This window comes from Pygoscelis adeliae, unplaced genomic scaffold (assembly GCF_000699105.1).
Source record: "Pygoscelis adeliae isolate BGI_AS28 unplaced genomic scaffold, ASM69910v1 Scaffold446, whole genome shotgun sequence".
Taxonomy (NCBI): domain Eukaryota; kingdom Metazoa; phylum Chordata; class Aves; order Sphenisciformes; family Spheniscidae; genus Pygoscelis; species Pygoscelis adeliae.
This window is the reverse complement of record NW_008824992.1, coordinates 670,956-683,503: the sequence shown is the minus strand read 5'-3', so window position 1 is coordinate 683,503 and position 12,548 is coordinate 670,956.

Below are 12,548 nucleotides of genomic sequence, written 5' to 3'. Positions count from 1 at the left end.
AGGCAATTCAAATGTAAGAATTCCAGTCAGGCTTTGCAAACCAGATGGCTTTTAATTTTCTGGCAATGATGTTAATTGGAAGTCAGGATGTAAACTTCTTTTTTAATCAACTTTAAGCAAATGAGGTTTTTTTCTAATCAAATAAACAGCTGCACACTGGAAGCATCTCAGCATCAGTATTACATTGTACAGTACACATTAACCAAGACAAGTAAAACTATAAACGATAATCTTAAGTAAAGTTGTAGACCACTGGTAACTACTTTAAAGACTCTAAAAATGAAAGTTTGGCATTTTATGAATGTCTTACATCTTCCTTATTTCTGCAATAAAATTTCTAAAAAAGTCACAAAAAAAATCTTGACATTTATTTAGTCACTAAAAAGTTACACTCCTGGTTCGGCATAAAAAATTAAAAGCCTCAGTTCCCTATTAGAAAACAAGTAGGTAAGAATTTTATAACTTTCTCTTTTTGGTACACTTTTAACAGAGTATATACATAGACTCTTAATTGTATTAGCAAGTTAGTGATTTCACCATTCTTTTCAAACTGAAGAAAAACTAGAGGATCTATCTTGCAGTAAAAATGATGTTATAATATCGAATTAGGAATTAATTATAGGACAAAGCAAAACTAGGAGTATATTTCAAAAGCTAAAAATAAGTTTTCACATTTGCCATAATAGTCGTCATTCCAGAGGTTATTAACTGAAAGAAAGAAATTGAATAACTAGTATCTAGCTTTGCTTTACCCCCCTTTTTCCTAGGAAGCCCGGAAAAACAGAAAAATATTCTAGATTGCCTGTTTGGATTACCTTCTTTGACAAACTTTGCACGTTACTATGGTAATTAACATAATATGGGACAAATATTTGTCATGCTTGCAAAAATGATCAGTATCATTTGAATACACGCTCAATTTTTCCTTAGGTTATTTTGACACAGGCCTAAGATTTTTTTTGTCTCCTGGTTTATTATTTTATATATTTGCTACAACAGTACAAAGAACTCCACATTCCTGATCAGCCTTAAAATAAACACCAAATATACACAATATAAAGAAGCCAATGTTTTTGTAAGCACGAGCAAATAGGTACTGTATTTCCTCCACCTAAAGCATTTTTAATGCACATTATCTCCAGTCTACTTTCACAGTGGAGTTACCTGCAAGTTTTCCAATAAATCATAGTGTTTAAAAAGGAAAAAAAGCTCAAAATAAGTATTATGCTGCCTGTATATACGCATGTGTCTCTAGTTCTGTGCACATCCTTTCTCTCACCCCTTCTCTACCCTATAATTTTAAAAATTCTTGACTAGTATCGACAAAATATGACTATAGGTACTTGAAATATATATTTTTGACATTTTTGTGAAAACATCTGAGAAGAGATGAAACATTTGGCAAGTGTCCTAACTGCAAAAAAACTGCATAAAGAAACCATATTTTATAAGACATACAGAGACCCATCAAGCCTAAATAAAAATTAGAAAATCAAGCCCATAGGTCCTTTAAAAGCAAATCAATCATAGAAGCAAAAGTGGAAATCCAGATTTCACAAGTGCTGTTTCAAAAGAATCCTCATGAATTTCAATAAGTATGGATGAATATTGGAATTAACTTCAAACACATACCAAGCTGCAAAAGCACAGCCAGCAGTCAGGGAAAGTGACTATTTTGCTCTTCTCAGCACTCAGGAGGATGGATCTGAAATATGCTGGATCCAGCTTTAAGTCTACCCAGTACAAGAGGGATGAGGACAAACTGGAGGGAGTCCAGCAGAGGAAGGGCCACCAGTGTGGTCAGGGGTTGGAGCAAATGACATTCAAAGGGGAGGCTGAGGTAGATGGGCTGGTTTGGCTTGGAGAAGAGAAGGCTCAGGCATGGGGGGAACTACTTTCAGTCTTCCATGACCTAGAGGGCGATTGTAGAGAAGAGGGAGACAAATTTTTCTCAGAGGTGCACAGTGAAAAGTCAAGAGGCAGCAATCATAAATTGCACCAAGGGATAACTTGTTGGGCAAAGGGGCGAGATTCTTCCCGTGAGGTTGGTCCAGCACTGGAAAGAGCTGTGCATGGAAGCTTGGGGGATCTCCAAAGTTCTGAACTTCAGAACTCATTGTGAAATCCAGTCAGGCTAGAAATGCATATTATTTCTAATTTCAGCTTATTCTGAAAATCTTAAACAAGCTCTTGCGTAGATTTTCATATTTGAATTTCTAATCCCAGATGAAGCTGTAAAGTCAAAGGATATTTTCCGTTGGTATAGGCAAGCTTACCATGTCATCCTTATTTTATTTCAAATCATTCATTATTATTTATCAATGCATGGTAACAGCTTGTCCTCCAAGTCATGCTCTGGAAGATAAGCCCAGTCTGAAGCTTAGACTTCAGAAGTATTCCACATCCTGAGGAATCTGATTTCCAAGTCTTAAAATTGTACATGTTTTTTCTCACTGTAGATGATAGAAAAAACTGAAGTCAACTACCTTAATTATCAGAAAAGTTTATATCTGCTTCTGGATCTGAACCCTGTGGGTCAGCTCCATCATTATTTAAATGCTACTCTTGAGAGGTCCTGTTTTGGAGTTGCTTTAAAATAAAACTTTTCAGTGACGTTTTTGTTTAATAAGTCATTAGCACTAGGAGAGAATTACACATTATTAGTCAAGAAAAGAACTTTTATGACTAAATAATGAATTGGTAGTTAGCATTTCTTTCATCTCACTGAATATTGATAGAGCTGGGGTCATTAAATTGAACAATAGTAGAGCTTTTAGCTAGGTCTCTGGTAAAGTCATTATCACAGCTATCAGCCACTTCTATCTGATTCATAGCCAGACTGGTGAAAAATAATGTTAATAGCACACTGTAACAGCTAGCCGTGGTCTGTGTCTATCTTGGTATCTCTTTGAACCAGCAGTTATTCAGAAGGGCTGCACTGAAATCTGTTTGATAATCATCCATGATGGTTTCAGCGTAACAGACAAGAGGTAGGATCGTGTCCACATACTTCACATTAAAATGTTAATACTTTAATAGGTCTCTGTTCCATGACATCTTAATTATATTAATTGCCATTTTTCCTTTACCCATTTACTGTATTTCTGACATTGTCTTAGGTTCCTTATTCTTGGAAAATCAGAGGCATGACTACAGGATATTGAAGTTTTGTCCATATTAATGTCTAGAGTAAATTTAATTTTATTTGAGAGTAGATGCTTTAGTTATTGGCCCTGTCATCACTTCTTACTGTAATTATTTGCAATTCACCTCATATTGTCCTTCGTCACAAATCGGATTAAAAAAAATTAACTTGAATACAGATATTTGTTAACAATGCTGCAGTCAGTGTTCATAAGACAACTAATTACGAATTAGATTACATCAAATTTCCCTCTTTTTGTCAGCAACTAAAGGTCTTCTGTGGTGTGATCCTACATAACCCTGTATTATGATTAAAATATTATTCTAGCCAAGGGACAACGTCAAAGACATTGACCAAACCTTGCAAACGCAGATCTGTGAAAATAACAGAATTATATTTAATAACACCTTCTATTTGTGTGTACAGAACTCTTCCATAGTAATGCTTAATAGCAATAGTTAAAAATTGTAGTATGCTTTGATGACTTCTTTCCTATGTCAAGTTTTTATTTATCATCACTGATTTTCTGCTTCAAGCTGTACTCCGTACGGGGTTCGTGACTCAGATCAAATGCTTTTTTTTTTTTTAATATGACATTTTAAAATTATTTGTAATGCAGATTAATTAATGTGTATTATATGAAATCAGTATTTTCCTTAGTGGTACTATAAGCAGGAATACTTTTATTTTGTAGGATTTCCTCAAAGTGGATAGCTGAAGAAAAATGTATTAACCCATCATCCTTTCAGAATAGTGACATAGTGTGTACACTGGCAAGAATATCAAACTAATCGAAGTCTGCTTATGTAGAAAAGTTTTCTAGCACTTAAAGTAATGAGGGTAAGAAAGACTAATTATTAAAGAACCTTTTTAAAGGTCACTCATAAAAAGGCAGTCTTGTACAGGCTTGCCCAGTAACAAAAAATTATCAAGCAAACCATTTAAAATAGGTTTGCAAAGCACTAATTCATCCTCCGATTGTTGCCTAACTGAATAACATAACACAAATTATTTAAAAATTATATATTTCATATGCTTTTAAAAGGTCTGGGTTTGTAATAGAATACTAAAATGGAAAATGAAAAGAATTCAAAACTTCTTAGGATTTTTCATGGATTTTTCTTCATGCTTTTTCCTCTTGAATTCTCATGTAAAGGGAGCAACAGAAGGATTAGCAGTCCACTGAAGCGCTAACTTATTTGATTCTCAGTATCAGTGAAGTAAGCAGTGATGTATTCACTTTCTATGGATGCTGCATAAGCAGGCAACAGGACTGATAAAAGAGCAAAATTTCTGAACACTTCAGGGAGTCTATTTTTCTCTGCTGGATTAGAGAAAACTCCATTTGGCTTGCAAGATGTTCTGTTGCATTAGGAACGTTCCTCAGGCTTTTTGGTTACCATTCTTCATTTTCTGGGCTTCCCAGCTACACGTTTCTATTCACGGCTTTCCTTCTATTGGCTGAAAGGTTTTCCCATAGAGGTGGAACTGCCAACAATATCTCTTGCTGATCCGCGTCCTCCACAGCATCTCAATCCCTTGTTTCTTTTGATCTTCCTTTTCTTCTTTCAGCTTAGCCCTTCAGAAATTTTCTTATTAAATCATCCACCCATCTTCCATTCTATATATCCCACTAAATATTATTATTATAGGACAGCTTGATGATCCAGGCCAAAGTCAACTTTGCAGGCACAATACACATATCTTGCTTCCCCTGCACTTAAGAACAGAGTTCTCTTAGGTAAACTGTTGTGCTCAGATCATAGTGCCAACTTTGATTTCATTTGATTCGCCTCTACAGAAAGCCCCATGTTGGACTGTGACAGGACACAAGTCCTTAGCAGGACATTAGTCACCATAAGTCTGCTCACAAAAGACTCCCCTCAAAAGTATTCATATGGGGACTGTGTTAAAAGACAAGTGCCAGGAAACAAAAAGACCTCACAGTCTCATTTCAGGCTAAGCCAGAACAAATTATGAAAATTAAGTCAGCTATGTTAATCTACTGTTTTAATGATATTGTACATATGCAAGAAAGAGAGATTTAGCAGTCACGTACAGAAACGCAATCTCCCTATCCATGACTATTAGCACCACTTCAAGAAAACAAATACTTTTGTTCCGATAAGGTAGTCATCATTCTTCAAAGCAGACAGCAACAATGAGTGACTCACCAACCTCTGGATAGCAGCAGGATTCCTCTACAAGTACTGTACAGGTTATTTCAGCTTTGCCTACATAATATTAACAGCAGTATCCTACTTCTATTCCTTTAGTAATAACAAAGGTAGTAATTTTTCATTTATACACTTCTACAATAACTAATCCACGGAAAGACACAATAGACATACTTGCAATATTCAGTATGCACTTTCTAATGTCTACTGTGTTGTATACTGTGTGCATTCCTCTAACTTGGGGATCTAAATAATATTAAAAAGGTTACATACATACAAACACTTATGACAAACATAAATGCAATAACCATAAAAATTACGTTTAAAAATCTATTAACCACTAGAAGCAAAATTCCATTACTGCAGAGTATATATTGTCCTTCATTTACGTTTTGCCTTTTTAAGGACATCTGTGCTGCTATTCAAGAACACTATGATTCCATTCGGCATTATTTTTTTTATTATTCTTCGCCCAAATATAGATGCTTTCAATTTGCAAGGAAACATAAAGAAAACACAAAACAAAAATCAAAACACCCAAGTTAAGTTTCCCATTATCACTCATGCTCTAAGGAAAGAAGTAGCATATCTCCATTGCTGGAGGAACTTGTATAAAACCTGCTACTATTTGTACAGATTCAGGGTCATTATGTACAAGGAAGGCAAATTGATCCAGCTAGCGTAATACATTTCAAATAGGACCTAGATTCTGCTTCCAAGATGGCAACCAAATCTCTAAGCAATTGATTATCCTCCAGCTTCTTTGTTTGTAAAGTAGAAGTAACATTGTCTTTCCAGCATAAGTTCAAGTTCTGTCACACAGAAATTGTGCACTAGTCACTAATCCACAACAATCAGTTCAGCTCAGTTTAGAAGTTTATGCTTGTCAGAAGGCAACGACTTTCACACTGAGACTCTGCCTTGACTGGGTATATGTTAGTGAATTGGAGGTGAAAGTCTCTTTATCCAATAGTCCTCCAAGAATATCAGGTGTCATTAAACTGTCTTAACAATCTCCAGTGACATAGAATGTGTTAGTAAAGGAAAGAAATTGCTGAACTGTGAAAACATTAGAGATTACCTTTTTTTAGTGGTAATAAAGAAGAAAGAGAAAGTGCATTCCCTCATCTCCTCACTCTGTCCCAGGTATTAAGGGCTATATTGAACTGCCTTCCAGCACTAGACAGAAAAGCTTAAGTCCTTCAGGCTTCACCAAGCATGAAAACAGCATTCCAGCACAAGCCTTACCATTTTGGGCTACCATTGAATAACTTAAAATAATCCTGAAATCTCTTCAAAATGCTGCTTAGAAATAGTTTGGAAACTAACAACTGTTGAAATGCAACTTTATTTAAAGAAAGTTTCTTCCATAATTTGTTTAATTTTATAAGATTGCAAATTTATTGTATTCTTTCTAATGGCATATATTAACAATCATTCCTTCTCTTGTCCTTGAGAGTTCAGTATACATGAACAAGACAAGAACAAATCTTACTCTCCACAAACCTCACAGTCCTTTATATGCTGTCACTTTTTTCTGCATTTCTGTAATTTCTATCAAAAGCTCCTAGGACAACTGTCATTTTTCATGGTAGATCCAGCCCTAAATATCAGTGATGCAACAGCTGGGGAACAGGGCTATGCCATAGGTGGGACCTCCAGGAAGAATTTGGCTGCATCAGAATGCACCCTGGGATATTTCTGGGCCCGCAGACTGGTTGTCTGCCTTTCCCTTCTGACTCTCTGCTGTGCCGGGGGCAATGGATCCACCTGTATCTTACCCTTTAATAAGCTGCTAAGGGATTGAAGGGTTTTTAAGTAGATGTTGGATAAGTCACTCTCTTCTAACATGGGGTTGGTTTTCTTTTGCTTTGTTTTAGAGAGCATAGTGGTAACTTTCCTAAAATTATATTGTGCTTTCATTATAAACATTCCTATCCGAACCCTATCCAGCCCTGTTTTCTGGGTACTATCCCACATACTAACACCTAGCTGCAATGTCCCCCTGCTCAGCGCTGAGGCAGTGTGATATGAACCAGCAGTTGAGATACCATGGGAAGATACCATGCTGTACTTATCCTGCACTGCTTGTTCTCTCTTCTTTGTGTCCAGTGGCACTTCACCTGTTGATTGCTGTCCAAAGTGGTAGCTAGCAATACCTAGCTACCACTTATGGAGGTGGGGGGAAATGATCACATGCCTTAAGAAAAAAGAAGGATACTCAAGTACAGCCTCCAAAATGAAATTCAGCATGGTGACTTCAGATCAGCTGAAGGGGACTAAGGGGTAAGACAGACACATACACCCTAGCCTCCCACCCACAGTCCCAGAAGCACTGTTTTACTAAACAACTGAATAGTAACATAACACTTGTAATGTATAACACCCAAAGAAATATCAATTCCATGAAAGTTTTTAAAAGTTGTGCCCACCATCTTAAAATAATCATGCATACAAATAATCAACAAATAAAAATATTTTAAAATATATCAGCTAAGAAGTCTGAAGCAAAAGCCAGGCTGCAAATAGACAATTAAAGATGTTTCTTTGAAAAAAATTCTCAAGAGCTCTATACCAACTCACTTCCTAAAATTATGTTCAAGTCAAATTAAAACTAACATTTTTAGAAATAAAATCTCACACATTCATCAAAAGTGAATTTTGGACAGCAGTCCATAAACTGCAGAATTTTCATCGTAACATCTATTTGTAGAAGTTTCTTAGCACTTTTGTTTAGCTTTACATTTCCTGTTATATCACCCCAACAATGTCAGGGTAAAAATGTTACTTGTGGGAAAGGGACCCTCAAAATTTGGAACCTAATCGTAAAGACTACAGTTCTTGTACATGTTTATGTGTGTATCTTTTTCTCTTCTTATTTCTTACTCTCATTCATTGTGCTATGCTAAAATTGCTTTATAAACTCTGTAAGACAGTGTTGGTCTGTTTACAGTCATTCTGCTACATAACCAATACCTATTTCAGATTAAGTACAAAATAAGTAAATAGTAGTTAATTTTATTATAAACTTTTTCCATGCTGAACCTGGGTATTTTTGTTTATTTTTAAACAACTCTGGTCTAACATTCCTATCAAGTACAATCCTTTGAGTGTGACCATCCAGCCAATTCCTTACCCACCAAATGGTCCACCCATCCAATCCATGTCTCTCCATTTTAGAGACAAGGATGTTGTGCGGGACAGTATCAAATGCTTTGCACAAGTCCAGGTAGATGAAGTCAGTCGCTCTTCCCTTATCCAGCAATGCTGTAACCCTGTTGAAGAAGGCCACCAAATCTGTCAGGCACGATTTGCCCTTAGTGAAGTGATGTTGGCTGTCACCAATGTTCTCCATGTGCCTTAGCGTAGTTTCCAGGAAGATCTGCTCCATGATCTTGCCGGGCACAGAGGTGAGACTGACTGGCCTGTATTTCTCCGGGACTTCCTTTTTTCCCTTTTTAAAAATGGGGGTTATGTTTCCCCTTTTCCAGTCACTGGGAACTTTGCCAGTCTGCCACGACTTTTCAAATATGATGGAGGGTGGCTTAGCAACTTCACCTGCCAGTTCCCTCAGGACCCTCAGATGCATGCCATCAGGTCCCATGGACTTGTGCACATTCAGGTTCCTTAGATGGTCTCAAACCTGATCTCCTACAGTGGGCAGTACTTCATTCTCCCAGTCCCTGCCTTTGGGTTCTGTGAATTGGGCGACGTGGCTAGAGCATTTGCCAGTGAAGACCGAGGCAAAAAAGTCATTGAGTACCTCAGTCTTCTCCATGTCGGTTGTAGCCAGGTCTCCCGTTTCCCTCATCAGGGGCGGTACAGTTTCTTTCATCTTCCTTTGTTGTCCTATGTACCTGAAGAAACGCTTCTTGTTATTTTTCATGTCCCTAGCCAAGTTCAGCTCCAGCTGTGCCGTGGCTTTCCTGATCCCCTCTCTGCGCTCTAGGGCCATGTAATCTCCCCAGGATGTATATCCCTGCCTCCACTGCCTATGCATTTTGATTTTGTGTTTTAGTTTGTCTAGGAGGTCTTGACCTAGCCAAGCTGGCCTCCTGCCTCCCCTGCCCAACTTCTTGCACATCGGGATTGAGAGCTCTTGCACCTTAAGTAAAATGCCTTTGAATATCTCCCAACTCTCGTTTGCTCCTTTGCCCCTGAGGGCAGTTTCCCAAGGGATCTCAAGCACTAGCACCCCAAACAGCCAAAAGTTTGTATTTCTGAGGCTTAGGGTCCTGACTCTACTTTTTACCCATCCTGCACCCCTCAAGATTGAGAATTCCACCAGGGCATGATCACTGCAGCCCAGGCTACCTCCAGTCTTGACCTCTCCAATAAATTCTTCTGCATTAGTGAGCAACAGGTCCAGCAGTGCCTCTCCTCCGGTTGGGCTCTCCATCACCTCTACTAGGAAGCTGTCCTCAACATGTTCCAGTAGTTTCCTAGGCTGCTTGCTGTTCGCTGTGGCGCTTTTCCAGCAGATGTCCAGGTGGTTGAAGTCCCCTATCAGGATCAGGGCCTGTGAGCGTGATGCTTCCTGCAGTTGAAGAAAGAACTCTTCATCAGTCAACCTCTTCTTCTTGATCAGGTGGCACGTAGTAGACACCAACCACAAAGTTTCCTTGTTGGCTTGGTCTCTAATTTTCATCCATAAGCTCTCGACCTGTGCATTGCTGTTCTTCAAAGATAGCTCCATGCAATCAATCCCATTTTTGACACAGAAGGCAGCTCCCCAACCTCTCCTTCCTTGCCTGTCCCTTCTGCATACTTCAGAGCTGTCAATCACAGCAGTCCCATCGTGTGATTCATCCCACCAAGTTTCTGTGATAGCAATCAGGTCATAGTTTTCCAGCTCGGCAGCGGCTACCAGCTCTATCTGTTTGTTTCCCATGCTGCGTGCATTGGTGTAGAGGCACTTCAGCTGGGCTATTGGCCACATCCCCTTTTTAGAGGAGCTCACCCCAATTCCCTTGAGGCAGTTCACAGGGGTTTCCCTGTTGCTTCCTAATGCCTCGGCAGCCCCTCACTCTTCTTGAGTGCTTAGAACACCATCCCCTTCCCCTGCTAAATCGAGTTTAAAGCTCTCTTTATAAGTCCAGCCAGCTTATTGCTGAGGACGCTCTTGCTCACACTTGGTCAGTTGAGCCCCATCAGATGTCAACAGGCCTGGTTTCTCAAAGGTATGCCCAAGATCGTAGAAGCCGAGACCTTGAGCATGGCACCACCTACGCAACCAGCCATTCACCTGTTCAATTCATCTCCTTTTTAGCAAACACCCTTCTCTGACTGGGAGGATAGAGGAGAACACCACCTGTGCTCCCAATCCCTTTAACATTGTTCCAAGGGACGTAAAGTCTCTTTTGATATTTCTGAGTTGCCTCGTTGCAGCATCATTCCATCCTACTTGGAATAGTAGGAACGGATGAGATAGTCCACAGGCTTTACCAGGCTCAGCAGCCTCTCCGTGACACCACGGATGCGAGCTCCTGGCAGGCAGCAAACTTCTCTAGACACATTGTCTGGGCGACAAATGGGCGCTTTGGTGCCTTTCAGCAAGGAGTCTCCAATTACTAACACCTTATGTACTTTTCTGGTGGCGCTGGTTCTAACGCGGGTGGGTAGTTGGACCAGCTTTGCACAGTTGGCCTTTCCTGGGTCTTGCCCATTACTCACTCTCTTCATTCTTCAGCCCCAGGGCATCGTACCTGTTACGTAGGGGCACTTCAGGGGGAAGGGGAAGATTCCTCCTCATGTCCCGAGCAGAGACAAGAGTCCAGTCTCTTTGTCTTGTGACTTGGTTGAGTCTTTCACCTCAGGGTTGGAAGCAAGCTTACCTTCCCTTTGCAAGCCTGAAGGCAGGGCTGCTGCTCAGCTTGTGATAGTGCACAATGCCATGCATTGATCTCTTGCTCAGATGCCTGGATACTGAGCTACTGTGAAGCTCCTCTTGTAACATGGCCACTTGCTTGAAGAGTTCCTCCAGTTGGGTACACTGGCACCCATGACATCCACCTCTGCCTTCGGACCAAGGGGGACTTCCAGATTCTGGAGTTCCATGCAACATTGGGTCTGGGCAGCTCTTTCAGTTCTTGGGGGGCCACTCTGGGTGTAGGTGTCCACATAGGAAGGTTTTATCATTTCCACCTGGGTTTCAGTCACAGCTTTGCAGTTGCAGCGGGTGGAAACCATTTTGTTTCGACAGGAGGCTACCTCTGTCTGGCTCCCCGAAGAAAATAATAGCCCGTTTTCCGAAGGCTGCCCTCCCTGTGCTTCCTTCCGTACAAACTGCCACGCAAACTGAGTTGCACAACAAGGAAAAAATGCTAGTCCATAATGCATCACCCCACATATTCAAAAGTGTAATTTCTTTTCTCAAACTGAAGCTTGACACATACATTTAGAGTAGAGTTTATCACATAAATGTGAATTGGGGTCTGGTCTAAAAAAGACAATAGAATGGAGTACTTTCTAGGTTCAGATGTATCTCAGATTTTACCAGCAATTGCAATATTGCCACCCATCAAAATAAACCTATTCAAGAAGGCACTGTACACCACGTACACCAGTCATTTAGTTTTTAATCTTCCTTCCATCTCAACCATCTGTTTCTGCTGTCCTTTCAGTATGTAAAGCCCTTAGATCAGTACCTTCTGTTAACTCTAAAACTGAACAAGGATGCAGACCACAAATAAGATTCAATATTATATAACAACAGCTTAATGAAAAATGCACAAGCCCTTTTGAAACTCCATCCCATATGAAGGACTTCTGATCTTCTAACTGCACTCTTATTTTATGTATTAATACCAAATTTAGATTGATTAATCCAAATAGTGGATTACAGACCAGTGTTAATTGTTTTAAGTTATGATAAAATATATTATTTCTGACAAAAGGTATGTGTTTTCCTTTTCCTTAGTGTTTTTCTCCATAGTTTCAAATTGCCTACTGTGTTTCAAAACTGGGTGCCACTGTGGATGCTTAAAGGCTGTCAGAAGTACCAGCAGCAAAAGAAAACATCTGAAAAGAAGAGTTGTCCTTTCACATTGGTCTGTGCCATAGAGAGGTCTACAATATTTTATTGCAGAGCGATATTTTATTTTCTTTTTTTAGAAAGGAAGTTACTTCTTTATGGAGGATGGGTAAGTTCTGAAAGGATGATATAGACATGAAAGAGCAATAGGGTTGCATAGATGATAATTAAATGAATAGCCATGCAAGAAACC